Source organism: Gopherus evgoodei, chromosome 3 (genome assembly GCF_007399415.2).
Source record: "Gopherus evgoodei ecotype Sinaloan lineage chromosome 3, rGopEvg1_v1.p, whole genome shotgun sequence".
NCBI classification, from domain to species: Eukaryota; Metazoa; Chordata; order Testudines; family Testudinidae; genus Gopherus; species Gopherus evgoodei.
Window position 1 is genome coordinate 91,147,124 of NC_044324.1, and position 19,072 is coordinate 91,166,195.

Sequence of the window (19,072 nt, forward strand, 5' to 3'; positions counted from 1 at the left end):
CTTCCCCCTCCGCCCCAAAATGTGACTAGCAGTAAACAGGGGAAAGAATACCATACCTGCCTCTCTGTGAGTTGGAGAGATATTCTTCTACCTGCAGCACTACCCAAAACAGATGTGGAATAACAAATACCCAGCCTCACATAAATAATACAACAGACAGGCTTTTATAAAACAATAGCAGACATGTTACATTCTGTGACTTTGTAACCCAAAGCAATGCATGAATGTGAAAAAGTGGCTGTTTTTAAAAATGACTATTAAACTTTTTGCAAAAGCAGTTTAAAAGTCAAACATATAGATATCCCAAATGTGCTGCCTACAAGGAGCATTTGGCTGAAATTTTATTGCCAGAGTCTTCTGGGGATCAAAAGTCGGTCAGATTCCTTAATAAGGTTTTTTTGTTTTTATTTCCCTCCCACTTTCCTTGGGCAGAAGGAGATAATGAAGTCCCTTTCCTGGCACCTTTTTTTTTGTTTTGTTTCCTGTACGATTCAGAGTTTCTTCAGTATTTGTGTTTGTACATTTTGTGGTTAATTTAATTGAAGATGAAAAGGGCATTGGCAAAGTTGTTGAACAACAATTACCTCATTGCGTGTGTCCAGTGGTGCAGAAAATGCTGTTTTATCTAATGCTTTGCTACTTTAGAGAAGAAACCAAATGTTCACAGAATGCACGTTCTCTTATCTTTTTGTTTTGCTAAGCCCAAAGATATCATGTTGGCATTGGAGGTGAAGCAAAGAACACATGTATATTTATAGATATATTTATGTCACTATACCATATATGTATATAGATATATATTTATACCACTTAAGTTGTGAGCCAAACCATGTAATAAAACCTATTTTTCATCTAAGTGTGAAGATCAAATGTTATCCAGCTTTGCATATGATCTGATGACCCCAACATCAGAATGCTGCGTTAAGGCATTTATCACTTGCTAGTACACGTGCATAGTTGCTCATTTGGGGCCTATCTTGCCAAACACTTACATTAGTAACTTTACTGATGTGCAGTCTCACAGAATTCAGTGGGATTATACACTTCATAGTGTTTGCAGGACTGGGTCTTGGATCTCCTCATATCTTTGTTGGATTGTTGGTTTTTTTGAATAACCAGACAACAATAAAAACTTAACTGGGAAAAAAAACAAACCCTGAAAATAAACCATGTATAGTATAAATATAATACACAATGGTGAAGAGTGGAATGAACTATTTAAAGTAATTTGGGTTATTTAGGATGACCCTAACATCTCATTTTTCACTGCCCCATAAGAGTGATATGGTCACATGCAACTTGCAGAAAAATAAATAGCATTATTACACCCTATACCACTGTATACATTCTATCTTTCTATCTACTATTCTTATAAATTATAGATTTAAATAGACCACTTCATAAAGCCAGGGTTTAGGGATTTTTTTTAAAAATGTCATTCTAATGCCTTCTACTAATAAATAAATAAACCCCAAACCTAAGAAAATCCAAGGAAATCTCTAAATATAGCTTTTGAAGGATTACAGTTGTACGTTCATTACATTTCTGTTCCTGTAAATCGTGAGGCAGACATCTTTTAATGTAGCAATGGTTCTCAAAAATAGTACTTAACTGTAGGATAAACCAAAGTATCACTACTGTCACTGGGCACACACTTCTCCTTTTATTTGCCTGTAGTGCTTTCTTTGTATTTGTTACAAATTTTACAAAGATTTATATGCATCAGCTTTAAGAATTGTTACTCTTCTCTGCTGTTTTTTTTTCCACTTCCCTTAAACTTTTACATGTGAATGTAGCAACAATCAACAGTGTTTTTTTCTCTTTTAAGAAAGACTCTGACCAAAGTTAACAAGCTTTTTACTTTACTAGAACAACAAACTATCTTATGTTTACGTACTGGTTTACATCGTTATTTATGTGCGAATTGTCAAAATGTAAATTAAATATAAATATTCATTGCTTTATTAATGCTTCACTTGTGTTCGATGTCTTACACTGTCTGCACACGCAACTGATTTTCAGACTACATTCCCACCCTTAGCCACAAACATATTGCATACTGACAACTACCATGTCATGAATAATACTGACTTCTGCCTTTTGTGAGAGTTTTTCTTTCTATAATTCAAATGTAACATATAACAATGCTAGGGTTGAGTACAGTATTTTCTTGACTAAATTACTCTCTTGGTTTTTAGCCTATAACACTTTATTTCTTTTCTTTAGAATGTCACAAGTTATGATAAAAGCATTTTTACAATATCTGCCTTTTGGAGACATTACTAGGGTTTTAATATTACATTTTTTTCCAAATGCTTATCATTTCTGGACTGAAACTGTAACCACTGGGACCACAATGAGACAATCATGATGTTAGCATGAGACCACTTAATCCTGTGTTAACATGGTGGGAACTACATTCAAAACAAATGCGGATCTCACAAAATAGATGCTCTTATGAGCTAGTTCTAGAATTGAGTTCGCTCAGCCAAAACTGAACAACAGCATGGAGATCCTTCACAAAGTTAATTCCATGTTTGCTACTTCCATCATCCACTACTAGATCTAAAACAGAATAGGCCATGTGGCGCCCTTTCTTACCTGAACGTTTAAAGAAATAATGTTCCTTACACTCAACACTATATGATGTTTTTAAAAGTATTTCACTGTTCTCTTTAAATTCATTTAAACATCTGTCTCAAGAATTTGAAATATTGCCAACAGCAAACTGTGGAGTTAAGAAAACCAGAACACTGTTGTCATAAATGTGCCAAATGGTGCATGTTATACTCTTTTATTCTACAGAGCAATTGCTGTAATATTTTTTTTTTAAAGTAGGATAACCATTACCACCATAAATCATAGTTCATTACTTGGCAAGGCATTGCTTTGTGCGGGAGAGTTATGTCCTGGGGACACTGGTAAGCTTTAGAAGATGTTTAATAAACCACATTACATAAAAAGACAATGCACATTATACCTCGCAGCCTCATTAGCCTGAAGTCAGCAGCTGTTGCATTTGGTTTTGGTGAAACTGACGCTAGTTAGCAGGCATTAAAGAGAGCCTAGTGTGACCAGAATACAGCGGGCTTTAAAAAAAAAAAAAGGGGAAGTATTAACAGTGTAAGAAACAAACAGTGCAGGTAACAGACAGACATTTTTCCTTCCTCTTGATTCATAGGGACCCAATCGTGTGAGGTATTTGGTGCTTCCCAGCAAAATGCTAAGTACCTACAACTCCCACTTAAGAAGTGGGAGGCTTGTTTGCTATGCATTCTCAGTTAAAGTCCTTACAGAAGGCTTAATTTGAAATTCAATTTTAAATATTCTAGAGGAAAAATCTCTGATTTCCAATGGTTTTGCCAGCTGCTCTTGGGTTAACACCACCAAAGAACATAGGCATTGCAACCTGGGAGCAGGGAAACCCATGTTCAAAGGCCTGCTCCACATCAAGCAGAGGAAAAAATGGAACCATGGTCTCTCACATCTGAGGTAATTAACCAAGCTACTGGGTTAAAGTCTGTAAGGGAGGAAGCCACCTTCTCCTCCTGTGTGTGGAGTTAAGCTTGCTCTGAGCACACCCACTAGATCATGCCCTGCAGGCAAGGTAGTTGGAGGGGCTGCTGGGGCTAAGCAATAAGGCAGGCACTGAGTTGCTGGGTAGAAGCAGGACTGAGGCAGCTGTGCACATATCCAGCCACTAAAACATAGGTGCTTACAGACCCTGATGGCAAAAATTTAGATCCCAAGGTGCTTCAGAGACCTACAGTTAGCTAGCAGTTGAACAGTGATTTTATGGGGCTCAGATATGCCTAAATGTTAGATTTAGGCACTTAACTCCATAATGCTTGACACAAGATCAAACTACATCTAAGATCAATCTAAATAAAGCCTTAAAAAGTATTTTCCATCACTGCTGAATTGTAGAGACTTGTAGCTTATGGCTAGACTCTTGGACAGAAATCAATTCATCCTCTACTGCTGGCAATGCTGAACTAGAGAAAAGGAAAAGGAAAGAGTGACCCCATGAGTTCTCATTAGGCTATAAAGCCTTTCAGGCGCAGATAACTAGTTTGAAGTCAGTGAGCCACCATGCAGATATGGGGGAAGTCCGCTGGCACAGTGCTCATTCCAGGACTGGGGCCTAAGACTTGGCATTCAGAGGCATTAAAGTGGAAAATATTTTTTTTTAATGTCTATAAAACTATCTAATTCTTGTTAGCCATGAAACACTCAGCTCAGTACTGAGTACGATTAACCAAAAATTGAAAATATAATCATGGAGCAAGGACAATATATTGGTGTAATTTATTTAGAATGGCAAAAGAATTTTAATAAAAGAATTCTAATACAAAGCACAAGAGACAATGAGGGAAATATAACTGTGCTGTGATAAGGTCTAGTGATGGCTCTTAAAATGATTAGGAGATGGGGAAAATATAAAGAATGATTGGCTAATTCTCAGTGTGGAAAGAAGGGAGGGGTGAGGTTCAATATTTTACAACTTGCAAGATCGGTGAATTGCTAAGTAGCAATATACAACAATGACATGGTTCTAACTGAAGGCTGTGGGGAACTCTAGCTCAGTGCTTCTCAAAGCCGGTCCGCCTCTTGGTCAGGGAAAGCCCTTGGTGGGCCGGGCCACTTTGTTTACCTGCTGCGTCCACAGGTTCGACCAATTGAGGTTCCCATTGGCCACACCGCTTCCCACAGCCCCCATTGGCCTGGAACAGCGAACCGTGGCCAGTGGGAACCACGTTCAGCCAAATCTGCAGCTGCAGCAGGTAAACAAATTGGCCCGGCCCACCAGGGGCTTTCCCTGAACAAGCAGTGGACTGGTTTTGAGAACCACTGCTCTAGAAGGTCCTAAATACCCAGGAAATTGAGTACCCTAGAAACAAGTGAATGGTGGAGGGATAGCTCAGTGGTTTGAGCATTAGCCTGCTAAACCGAGGGTTATGAGCTCAGTCTTTGAGGGAGCCACTTAGGGATCTGGGCAAAAGTCAGTACTTGGTCCTGCTAGTGAAGGCAAGGGGCTGGACTTGATGACCTTTTGGGGTCTCTTCCAGCTCTATGAAATAATAAAAAATAGGTGTATATATCTTGTGACAGACCCAAACCAGTGGGGTACAGGAGTCTAGTAGAGGGCAAATACACTGGTCACTGGATGAGTAGCTTTCTGTTCCCTGAGTGACCAGAGCAGGGGCTGCACTAGAGTAATTAGAACACCTGCAGCCAATCAAGGCAGGCTAATCAGGGCACCTGGGTTTAAAAAGGCACTCACTCCAGTCAGGTGAGGAGGAGCCAGAGAAGAAGAAGTGTGTGTAAGAAGCTGAGAGTGAGAAGGTGTGCTGCTGGAGGACTAAAGAGTACAAGCGTTATCAGACACCAGGAGGAAGGTCCTGTGGTGAGGATAAAGAAGGTGTTTGGAGGAGGCCACAGGGAAGTAGCCCAGGGAGTTGTAGCTGTTATGCAGCTGTTACAGGAGGCACTATAGACAGCTGCAAACCACAGGGCCCTGGGCTGGAACCCGGAGTAGAGGGCGGGCCTGGGTTCCCTCCAAACCTCCCAACTCCTGATCAGACACAGGAGGAGTTGATCCAGATTGCAGGGAAGATCACTGAAGTGAGCAAATCTGCCACTAAGCGCAGGACCCACCAAGGTAGAGGAGGAACTTTGTCACAATCTCAATATATTATTATTATTATCATCAATATAGCAGGGGTCGGCTGCACACAGCTCGGCAAGGTAAGCACCCTGGCGGGCTGGGCCTGTTTGTTCACCTGCCGCATTGGCAGGTTCGGCCAATCACAGCTCCCACTGGCCGCAGTTCACCGCTGCAGGCCAATAGGGGCTGCGGGAAGCAGCACGGGCTGAGGAATGTGCTGGCTGCAGCTTCCTGCCACTCCCATTGGCCTGGAGGAACGGACCACGGAGCCGCGTGCCAGAGGTTGCCAACCCCTGCAATATAGGCAAGTGCAAGGAAATGTACACCAGAAGAAGGAACAAGTCACAGCTGGCTTCACCTCGCCCACACTGGAGACCACTTGCTCTGTCTATGCCATCCTTTGCTGTGAGCTGCCATGCTTGATTTGAAAGCCAGTAGATAACCAGTCAGAGCAGTAGCAGTTGTGGGGTGGAGGCTGGATGATCAGATAGCAAGTGTGACAAATAGAGTTGCCAAGTGTCTGGTTTTTGACCAGAACCCCCAGTCGAAAAGGACCCTGGTGACTTTGGTCAGCACTGCTGACTGGGCCTTTAAAAGTCAGGTCGGCGGCACAGTGGGACTAAGGTAAGCTCCCTGCCTGTCTTTGCACCACGTGGTTCCCAGAAGCAGCAGCATGTCCCCTCTCTGGATCCTACACATAGGGGCAGTCAGGGGGGCTCTGTGCGATGCCCCCACCCTTAATGCCCGCTTCGCAGCTCCTATTGGCTGGGAACCACAGCCAATGGGAGCTGTGCGTGTGGCACCTGCAGACGGGACAGCATGCAGAGGCGCCTGGTCGCACCTCCACATAGGGGCTGGAGGGAGGGGGGGCATGCCACTGCTTCCAGGAGCAGCTTGAGGTAAGCGCCACCTGGAGCTTGCATCCCTGACCCATTCCTGAACCCCAACCCCCTGCCCCAGCCCTGATCCTCCTCCCACCCTCCAAATCCCTCAGTCCCAGCCCAGAGCATTCTCCTACACTCCAAACCCTCAGCCGGCACCCCAGAGCCTGCACCTCCAGCCAGAGACCTCACATTGCCCCCCTGCACCTCGAACCTCTCAGCCTCAGCCCAGAGCCCCCTCCTGCACCCCAAACCCCTCATCCTCAGCCACACCCCAGAGCCCACACTCCAGCCCAGAGCTGGTGCCCCTAGCCGAAGCCCTCACCCCCTCCTGCACCCCAACCCCCTGTCCCAGCCCAGTGAAAATGAGTGAGTGAGTGAGGGTGGGGAGAGCGAGCGGGGATAGAGTGAGCAGGTGTCAGGGCTCAAAGAAGGGGCATAGCCTTGAACAAGGGGCCGAGAATGGGCAGAACAAGGGTGTTTGGTTTTGTGCAAGTATAAAGTTGGCAACCTTAGTGACAAATCAGGACAGGAGGTGGTGGATAATAGGCATCTATATAAGAAAAAAGCCCTGAATATGGGGAATGTCCCTATAAAATTAGGACATCTGGTCACCCTAGTGGAGGCCCAAGCATGCTCTCTGCTGAAGAGACAGGTTACTATAAACACTTGCCTACTCAGCAACTGAGGGTGGAGAGAACCATTTTTTGGTAGCCATAGTGAGCCTCTGAAGGAGCTAGCTGAAAGAGGAACTGAAGCCATTTTAAAGAGGGAAGCAATTGTGCAGCTATGTGCTACATTTTTGCCTGGAATTTTACATAAGTGCCATTTCCCTTGACTGGAGTTTGAACAAATAAAAGGGCCAGAGCATTGAGGAACTAGGAATTAAGCAAAAGTATTAACTGTTTCAAAAGAACCTGGCCTGAAAACCGTACAAAAACACCAGGCTAAGGGAAAAGTTCTTCAAAAGAGCATACTAGATGTTATTAGCAGTTCCTTCAGCATAGCTGGTTAGTGTAATTATACTCATTTTACAGATGGGGAACGGAAGTCCTGAGAGGTGAAGTGTCTTGCCCATGGTTACACTGCAAATCAGAGGCAGAATGGAATAGAAACCAGGTGTCAGACTCTAAGCACAGTTCTAACTACTCAACCATGCCTCATGTTTCTGCTACTCAGAAGGCTGCTGACTCAAACTGGTGACTTCATAGAAGGCACTGAGTGCCTTCATCCGTTAACTTTACCAACAAAATGGGAAGAAGAAACTGGATTGGCTGCTGGGCAACAAGAGCCATTAGAATGACAGAGCTAGGTAAGATTACTAGTCAGCGCTTTTGACAGAAGACAAAGTTGGAGCCAAGCCATTCTTAAGAATAACCACTGCCACCCAATACTGCAGTCTCCCTCTATGTAAGAGCTACTTACCTCTCTGCATGTCATCTGAGGACCTCCCACTTCTAAAAGAGCCAGACATACAGCAGGGAGTGTGGAAAAAGAGAAGGAAAATAACCCTCGAGCTGTCAACCAAGTGAGAAAATCAGAGAAAAACCTGCCGCTAGGGGGCGGAGGAGGTGAGAAGTGAAACCTAGAAGCACAGGGCCCAAGAGATAGAACAAAACAGAGCTTCTTCTGGGACTAGTGCCCAGCAATTAGGGCATAGCTTAGATCAGGGGTCCTCAACGCGGTGCCCGTGGGCATCAGGGCACCCGTGGGGGCATCTAAATGCGCCCGCGTCCTGGCCGGCGGTGGAGCACCCAACAAAATGCCGCTGAATTTCTTCGGCATTTTGGCGGCGACGCCTCTTGATGATGCCACTTGCTGCCGACAAGTGACATCATCGAGAGGCGTCGCCGCCGAAATGCCGCAGAAATTCGGCAGCATTTCGGTGGGCGCTCCACCGCTGCCACTGTCCTTCATCTGGCGCCCGCTAGATGAAAAGGTTGGGGACCACTGGCTTAGATAATGGGATCTTGACTTGGTTGGTGAGGCTAGGGAGTTGATGTTTTCATTCTGGGGTTATTTTCTCTCGCGCCCCCCCCCCCCAGGCAAAGTTAGAAGTGGGAAGGATGGGGGTATGGAACAGATAAGTTTTTCTTTTAAAAGAAAGTAGGTGGCCCACAAGAAGATACAACATAAGGACTGGGCAAAACAGTGAGCAGGCATGAAGAGGTACCACGTGTGCCCCTCCTTTCAGTCTTTAATGTAATGTACCCATTTTTAATTCTGAAGAGGGACAAGATGGCCTTTGCAATTATCATCACCAATCATCATCATCATCACAGTGATACCTCCTGTTATCCCAATCTCAGAAAGTCACCTTCCTTCAGTCACTGAACAAAGAAGGCACTTTTAGTGGAATGACATGAATAGAAACTAGGTTAAAAGAATGTTAAGGTTGCAAAGTCAAGCACTGAAGTTAAGAAATGCCATTATTAAGGTTGTCTGTGTGACCTTAATTCAGCCCTCTTATGCATATGACCTCTGCCTCATTCAATGAAATACTACCCACACACCTTGTCCCTACCGCATCGCCTTCCGCAGCTATCTTCTGCACCTATCATCTCCCTCGCCCACCTCTGCTCCTCACTCCTCTGCACTCCGCTCAGACTGTTTTTTCCACCTGCTCTTTGCTGCCTGGCCACCAGTAGTGGGAATACTGAGGGCACAGGAGAGTCAGTCTCCCTGCCACAACAGCCCTTGGTTATCAGGAGGGGCAATCACAGGGAAAGTCCTGAGTGCAGCATGCTCAGTGTAAACGGAATCTGCAGAAAATTTAGCTGCTGATCTCTAATGAGTCTCTACTGAGCTTGTACAAACTGAGATTTTTCAAAGGCATATAACTTGGCAAAATGTGGGTAGTTTTCCACGGCAATGTTAAAAAGGCACATCCTTGACACCAGGGGAACCCACTGCCAAATTTCAAGCCTCTGCTTTATAGCACAGAGTTGCTAGAACTTCTCATTAAAATGGATGTTCCTTTTTTAACATGGGCAAAATAGTGTATTTTTCACAAACCTCATTCTCAGAACTATTTTAGCTGAAACTTTCTATAAAAAATTGAGCCTGAGATAGACACCCAGCATGGAAAATATCAGTCCAATTGGTTAAACTGAAAACCGGGTCTTATATTGGAAAACATCCTTAGGTATAGGTGTTGCTGCCCATTCCACTTAGAATTAATAAGGAAAAGATTATCCCTAAAACTCTCTTTTTCCCTTTAGATGTAGAACTTCAGCCTAGAACCTGGCCCTTCTCCTGCCTGGCTTCCTGTGACAGAATTAAAGCAATAAAACACACATCTTCACTGAGACAGAGCAGAATGTAGGAAAGGGCTCCTTGAAGTTGTGTGTTCTAAGGACAGGGAAGGGACCATTCCCAATTTTGCTTGGGGGAGGCCATCCACAAATTGTTATAACTGGGCTCAGCAGAGAGGCAACTGACCTAAGTGGCACAGAACATAAACTACCCTGTCACCTAGAGGTAGAATGTGGTAGGAATCTTGCATTACTGGTGCCCCTGGATTAGGAGAAGACTTCATTTTCGAGGACTGTCTATCTGCTTTCAGTACCATAAAAATCTCTTAAAAATAAGACACCCTTATATAAACATAACAAAATGTCTTATGCTCCAAAGAGAATAAGGCCATGTCTACACCAGCACTTATGTCGGCAAAAACTTTTGTCACTAAGTGGTGTGAAAAAACACCCCTCTGAGTAACATAAGTTTTGCCAGCATAAGAGCTCATGTGCACCACTGCTCATTGAGCTGGTTTTATTATGTCCACCGGAGACATACTGCAGCTACAGAAGTGCTCTGACAGCAGCACAGCTGTATCGGTACATCTGTGCTGCTGTAAATGGTCTTAGTAATGCCACTTGGGCCTATGACTTAACAGAACTTGAGCAGGGTCAGGGCTGGTTAGTGTTTGGATGGGAAACTCTGTGAACTTCAGGAAGTGATGTTCATTTGGTAAGAGCATAAGAATGGCCATACTGGGTCAGACCAAAGGTACATCTAGCCCAGTATCCTGTCTTCCAACAGTGGACAATGCCAGGTGCACCAGAGGGAATGAACAGAACAGGTATCATCAAGTGATCCATTCCCTGTTGTCTATTCCCAGCTTCTGGCAAACAGAGGCAAGGGACACCATTCCTGCCCATCCTGGCTAATAGCCATTGATGGACCTATCCTCCATGAACTTACCTAGTTTTTTTTTTTTAACCTGTTAGAGTCTTGGCCTTCACAACATCCTCTGGCAAGAAGTTCCAAAGGTTGACTGTGCGTTGTGTGAAAAAATACTTCTTTTTGTTTGTTTTAAACCTTCTGCCTATTAATTTCACTTGATGGCCTCTAGTTCTCATGTTCTGAGAAGGAGTAAATATTTACGTTCTCCATTCCAGTCATGATTTTATAGACCTCTATCATATCCGCCCTTAGCCATCTTTTTTTCCAAGCGGAAAAGTCCCAGACTTATTAATCCTTATATGGCAGCCGTTTCATACCTCTAATCATTTTTGTTGCACTTTTCTGTACCTTTTCCAATTCCAATATATCTTTTTTGAGATAGGGTGCATGCAGTATTCACTGATAGATACAGTACCTCACTGCCCACTAAATTAAAGCCCTAGGTTGGTGTTTGGGTCACTGTGCTGTTGAAGGTTCTGTCTGTCAAATCAAGCTCCTGACCACTTGGGATCATAACTATGCAAGACTTGTGGCACTTGCTTCAGGAGTAGAGCTGTTACTCCCAGGGTTCTGGCCAAATTCCAGTGTCTGTAATTCTGCCTCCCTAAGTACCTGCCTGTAATTTTTCAGTTGGATACACCATTCTTCTTCACTTCCTTTCCTAAACTGTTTTGTTTTGAGGATCAAGGTGATTATGTCTGGACTGGCCGTTTTTTATAAGGAAGCTGTTGTGTTGCAACTTCACACTTGTGGTAGGAGTCTTTGCCTCTAGGACAGAGGCAGGAAGACCTCAAGCAAGGAGCACAGTCTCTCTTCCCCTCATTTTTTTGTCGGACTTGGGAAGATAGTTGGGATTCCAGGCCACTTAACTAGGTGTGACCAAATAACCATTCCTCAGGAAGCCAAACCAGTATGACTTCCTTATTGTGCAATGAGTAGAAAAGGCATCCCACTATGGAATCTGAACCCAGGTCTCTGTGTCTTTTTCCATTAATTGTGAATAGCCTTGCTTAGTTTCCTCATCCAAGTACTGAGTGAGATTCCTTACAGCATTCCAACCCATTAGTGGCTACAGGGCTAGGAATTAGCTGTAGCAATGGGACACGAGGTTTAGAAATAGTTAGAGCATGTAATGTAGCTAGGAAAGGTTTTGCCTTTAATCTTTTGCCAGATCTGATGATGTATTTAAGTATACCGAAACCTTGCTTAAATGAGCATTCAAGGGACTAACAGAAAGCAGTTTCTTAGCAGAGAGAAGGAGGTGGTTAAGGCTGTGCACCGGACTCTAGAGAGCTGGGTTCAGTTCCCAACTTTACCACAGACTTTCTGTATGACTTTAACCAAGTCACCAAAGCATTCTGTGCCTCGATTCCCCAGCTTTAAAATAGGGGAGAATACTTGTTGTCTCCTGCCCTCTGCCTGTCTTGTGGACTTAGACTATACGCTCTTTGGAACAGATTCTCTCTCTCACTCTGTATGTTCACAGGGACTAGAATAAAGGGGCCCCAATCTCAGTTGGGGCTTTGAGGCACCAACCATAATACAATTAATAATCATCACTAGAGATGGACCTTTAGTAAAAAGTAAGATTTCTGTTCATTGTGTTCTGGGTACACTGGGGGAAGTCACTTAAGGCAGGGGGCTTCCTAATGATGGTGGTGTTTTTCACTTTATTTGCATTTGATGATAATTAAAAAAAAGTTAGGCACTTTGTGGAAACTGTAACCAGGTGTGAAAGGGGCACAGATACATGAAAAGTGAAAATTCGTCTTTTAACTAAGCTGTTAAAATTAGTTGAGTGTTCAAGAGGGAAAAAGCGCATGGGCTTCAAGTCATTTAGAGAAACCTTTTTGTTCATGGGACCCACGAGCTGCAGAATGAGACTCCTCATCTAACCTATATTGCAACAATTAGTGCACGTCTGTAGCTGTGGGTGTTATGTATTTTCTACTTTACTGGTAAGTTTCAATTTGATTCTCTTTCAGAAAGATGTGGGGGCATTTTGCACTTGTCTTATCACTTCAGAACACAAATAGCATGACTTTATAACGTACTCGGCCTATTGACACTGCAAAACAGATACAAAGCTCTTTAAACATAAAAATGACCCAAGTAACAACCAAACTGTTTCTCTTCCCTCCGCCTCCCCCACCCAGGGGATCAGAAATTATAACTTACACTTACCAATACTTAAAGAGATCTTCCCTCCAATTTCTCCGTTCAGGACCTGAAAGATCCTTCTGTCATCACCAATGACATTTCAGTTCTACTTTACATCCCCACGGGAAGCCTCACAGTGTGCTATGTGTACATCTGAGGAGAAGAGCCACCTAAACATAAAAGATAGGTCAGCATTGCTACACTGGGAGGGAAGAGCTCCAGGAAGAACAGAGAAGAGGAGCCATCAAGGGAGGGCAGGGCAGCAGTGACCTATGCTTTAACTCCCCACCACCATTCCCCTGGAGCCAGAATTGGTCTTTTCTCCCTTCAGATAAAGGAATTAGAAATACATTACTGCTGCTTCTCAGCGTGATTCTCCTGGGCCAGTGCTATGCATCATGAGGTGGGTTCTGAGACACTGAACATTCAAATCCAAACCACAGCAAACAGTTGGAAGGCACCAGGCCAAGTGTAGACATACCCTCAGTGTTTGGCCTGCTGCCTTCCAATTGTTTGCTGTGGTTTGGATTTGAATGTGTCTCAGATCCCACCTCATGACGCATAGCACAGCAGTTTGCTAAATTCAAACACAAGAGAGGAAAGAGGACACCAGCCCCACCTCCTCTTGAGCTATTTTTTCCCCAGCAGTGGGGGCTGTGGTGGTGGATCTGTGGTCTGTTGAGCATTTTAGCCCCAGTCAGTTAGGATGTGGATCCACAGAGAAATAGGATCTTTGTTTGGACTGCCACTGCTAGGTGGGGTTTGTGGGCCTCCCAAGAAATTTCCCTGCAGGCCTCTCTAAGCCAACAGCAAGGGAAACCAGATACTTCCCTGTCATGAATCCCCAGAGCAATTAAGGGATAAATTGTGGCTTTAAGTCATAGCTTTGCATGGGTGCAATGGGTTCTCCAGGAGCCATTAGACCTGAGGAGATCAAGTGCCGTGACATTTGCAAGGAGAGGAAACCCTGTAGGCCAGAACAAGAGGAGGAAGGCTCATGCATCTCCTCACCCCCTTGTGAGAGAGTTGCTCCACGTTGGGGTGCTAGCCTGGAGCAGTTCTGGCACTTAGGAGATTACAGGAACTGAAATGATATCTGGCCCGTGTGGGGAATGTCAGGGGAGGGGGAGATGGGTTTTGCGCACACTTCCACTCTCTTCAGGGCCTGGCACAATCTGTCTCCAGGGGTTCATTATCCTAAATGTTAACTCCCTGCTTATATATTTGTATCCAAAATAAACTACATTTTTAAAATATAGCACTAGAGGTATGCATGGTGCTTTATGAAAATACTAATCTCTTCTGTGTAAACTAGTATACCACCCTCATCACCACAGGCACATCACAGAGTGCCTTCCAACAGTGCATTATGTGGTGTGATTAGCATCTATCAAAAGCGGTTCATTCACTCACACTCTCCCCAGGGGAAGAACTGTGTGTGTAGTGGAGTGTTTTGTTATGTTAGGGTGGGGGGGGGTTAATGTACATGCTTCTCTATGTTTAGGTTAGAGAAGGCAAGGAGGAAGACACACGTCTTGCACTTGGAGCGGAAGGTGGTGAGGTTTGGTCTGGTCCTTGGTTCCTGTGGGACTTGGTTCCAGTCACCCTTGAGAAAGCTCGGTCTCCTGCATATATGAGCTTGACTCTTGAAATGAAAGGTCCCTACCCTGAAGTGTTTACAGTAAAAGAGCTCATGACTGGAGACCATTACTTCCATCTGTAGTCCCATTAACTTTAATGGGAAGTAAGTGCCACATTGAAGGAGGGCCCAGAGCACTTTTATGTAGGGATGATGGAAATCTGCAGGGAATTTCCTCCACAATCTGTAGCAGACTAAGGGGATTTAACCAAAAATCTATGGGATTTTTCCTCCCATATTCTACCTGACTTTACTTTAGGTCCTTAATGCCAGATATTGTAATATATCAGGAGGCTCACTAATAAAATGTGTTATTTCTCAAGTAAAAATGTACACTTCATAAAAATAAAAATCAACAGCAATATTTAGACAGAGTATCTCTGTCCATATTGGTTGAATTTCCCCAAACCTGCTGCCCAAAAAAAAAAAAAAAAAAATGTCAGAACTGACTATATGATTTGCTGAACAATTGCTTTTGTTGCCTGTGCTTCCTGGAGAATTGTATTGATCATTCAGATACTGTGAGAGCCCTTTCCCTCCAACGAACACAGTGGGCTCTCTCAGTATACCATCTGAGCTCTTCAGATATAGAAATGAATTTATCCTCACAACACCCTTGTTAAGTAGGGGACAAATCTCCCCAACTTTGCAGAGGAGGCACTCAGGCAGAGGTTAAGGCTGGGATTTTGAGAAAAGCCCATGGAGTTCGATGCCCAAACCACATTCAGATTCACAGATACCCAGCCACTTAATACCTTTCAGCTCCTTTGAAAATACCAGCCTAAATCACTTGCCCGAATTCATACACAAAATCTGTGGTAAAGCCTCCAGTTAAACATAGCTGTCCCAAGTCCTACTTTGGTACTTGTTAACAGGATCTACCTCCCTCCCACACACTCACACTTTGTAAAAGGTTCTAAACATTAAAAAGGGAACATCTCAAACATGTGAGAACTTTATATCCATAAACACTAGTAGGCACAGCCCCAAGCCACAAAGGTCATATCCAGATCTGAATTTCTCCAAAGCTTAGAGAGTTCAGATCTGGGATTTTCAGTCAGTGCTATCTCAGGTTCACATCTCCACTGAACCTAAACATCTATGCAGTAATTTACTGGTTACACTTGAGCATACCCGTAGTCCAAATATGTACAATATTGTGGACTTATAGGCTTAAATATTTTAATGGAAAATTCAATAATTAGAGGTAAGACAGGGGTCAGGAGGAAACTGTCATGACTACTAGGTTCTATCATCAGCAACACCATTAACTTGCGGTGTGGCCTTGAACAAGTCAGTTAATCTCCCTGTGCATTATTGTACTCCTCTGTAGCATGGGTATAAAGACTCATGCAAATTCTAGCGTGAAGCTAAACTAACCAGACTTTGAGATCCTCTGATGTAACATGCCACGTAATTGCAAATATTTTTTACTACTCCTAGCAAAAATAGGGTACTGAAAAATCCATTGGCTGGGTGAAGAGCTTAAATATCAATTTTCTCTCCTCACATTCCCAAAAAATAATTATGTAAGAGATAACACTTCCATTTGCAAAGGATAGTCAGATCTTGCCTGATTGATTAATTGTTCTGGCCTGCAGTTTTGAAACATAGGAGGGATATAAATCCAGTTCATGGAGATTAATTTAAATTTCAAACAAATACTTATAGGACTTTATTTATTTTGGTGGTGGTATTTGCCCGTATCTACTTAGGACTCAGGTTGATGGTGTGGGAAGCTGAAGCGATATCTTTGCTTTTGCAGAAACTAATAAGTTGTGGAGAGCTGTTTCCTTTTCTGGAGCTCAAACAACATTTACCACTTAGGCTGCATGCATATAACTTCTGCAGGAGCTTAACTAATCTACCACTTAAATGCAGATAGAAGGTTAGAAATGGCAGTTCAGTTTTTATCTTTTTATAAAAACAATGAAACCTTTTAAATACAATCTCCTGTTAGAGGATGATAGTAACAAACATTACAGGAGATGTATAGTTTTATGGGACTGGACTGATAGTATAGTGTTCATCTTCTTTGGTCTGATCTACATGTGGGTTCCAGGCAAAAACTGACATTATCTAAAGAAAAGTGTTCAATATCTTTTCATATAAACTACAGCTGGTCAACAATTAATCCCAGCTTTAAACATAATATATTATCTGTCATCTGTTGCCAAAAATATTATACACTATTGAAAGGCTGGGCCCCCACAAAATGTGCTAAAACCGAGTGGTATGTCACTTCCCTTAGCTTAGAAGTAAACTGATGCTGGAAAAGATGTTCCTCTCTAGATATCTAGTGCGCGCGCGCGCACGCACACACATGAACACAAACACACAGTTAAAAGAACATACGGTTGAAAAATCAAGCACTCAATAATCAGAAAATGCCAGAGTTAAGGTTGCCTGTGCATATGCATTATGATAGAGTCTTTAATTATATGAACAAATGCTATTCTCCATCCCCGCCCAGGATCCCTGCTTCTTTCACACAGAACAGAGGGAGATAACTTAATGAGAATCTATTCAATATTTTTTTTTATCTTCATTGTTCAGTGTTTGGCCTTAAGCCTTATTTACAGCACACTATTTAAACCCTTTTTGAAGACAGAATTATGCATTTCCTCATTTCTATGGCCCATTCATCACTATAGTATCTGAATGCAGGATGGATAAATATAGATAAAAAGAAAGTTGGCTTTTAAAAAATATTTGTATCACTTTTTTTTTAATCTAAACTGAATTTTTAATATTTCAATTAATCACAGGTTTATTTAAAACAAAATTAAATTTGAAATTATGAAAACCTATGTTAAGTCCTAAATTTATTATCTATTAAAAATCATTTGACTTAAAATAAAAAAAAATATTAAGCACTACATGTTTGCTGCTAAGTTTAAAGGAAATTGAAACCACTCACCCAGTGGAAGTCACTGGCTAAGCACCTGGAATCAGAGTTGGCTGAAATGCTAAATCAGCTTTGGACAGCAATAGCTTCTTCTGCAGGTGCAGAGAGAGATTTTCTTCATTTGAGTTTATTCAACTAGTTCAGTTCAATGACTAGTTCATTCAAAGTTAAGAAGCCAATGGGAGTTGAAAAAGCAAAAAAGCTTGTTTTTCTCTTCCAATTGCAGAATAAAAATTAGGTGTGAGATCTACTAGTTCTAAAATCTTGAAGGACATGGTAACCAGAAACAACCAGTTCAATTCACTAACTACAGATAATACTTCCTCTATTTAATAAATCTGTGAGTTTTAAATGCAATACCTGTTGTAATAAACTTTCAGATAATTTTTCTCTTATGTATCCAGCATAGTTAAATAAAACCTAATAAAAACATCTTAACTATTTTAATGTGATGGAAATTCAAAGGTAGTTAAAAATGCACAAAACCATCTACAAAGACCTTGACACAAATCAGAAGAAAAAAATTTAATCTAGTAAATAAGAAATGCATCATACATTTCCTAACAATAAAAATATAAGGATTAAGAATCTGAATAACCATAAATTAAGACATATAATAATTGCTAAAATAAATGAATAGATACAAAGTGTATCCTCCTGGCTAGCAAAAAGACTAACCAAACAATGTAAAAGTTACATTTAGTTGCAAACCAACATGTTTTAATAGTCACTGACCGAGGACAATCAACCTTTCTTTAGGAAAAGAACTAAAAAATACAAACCCACAACCAAATAAAAATCAATTATTTAAATCAATGTTTCCTGCTTGCCAATTTAAATCACGATTAAAATTGGTGATTAAAATCAATCCACCTTGCCTGAATGCTTCACAGACATGAATTAATTTATCTTCCCAACACCCCCGTGGGATGGAGTGATGGTATTACCCACATTTTACATTTGGGGGAACTGAAGTCCAGAGATTAAGAATAAATATTTATTATTATGCAGCACTTTATATGCTCAAAGCACAGCTCCCACTGACTTCAATTACAGGTACTGGTGCAAATCGGCCCCCCCCACATCTTAACTCAGGCATCCAGAAAATTAGCAAACACCTATGAAAAGTTTGGTTTAAGTAACTTTCAGAACATCACATAGGAACTCTTCAACAGAATCCAGTCCTCCAGGACAGTGTTCAACTGCTTTAAACATAAGACCCAGCTTTTTACTTCTTATAATTCTCTTCCCTGACACCTGTTACTCTGTTGCCAAGACTTCGGGTACGTCTACACTACAGGATTAATCCGATTTTACATAAATCGGTTTTGTAAAACAGACTGTATAAAGTCAAGTGCACGCAGCCACACTAAGCACATTAATTCGGCGGTGTGCGTCCATGTACCGAGGCTAGTGTCGATTTCTGGAGTGTTGCACTGTGGGTAGCTATCCCGTAGCTATCCCATAGTTCCCGCAGTCTCCCCCGCCCATTGGAATTCTGGGTTGAGATCCCAATGCATGATGATGCAAAAACAGAGTCACAGGTGATTCTGGGTAAATGTCGTCACTCATTCCTTCCTCCGTGAAAGCAACCGCAGACAATCATTTCGCGCCCTTTTTCCCTGGATTGC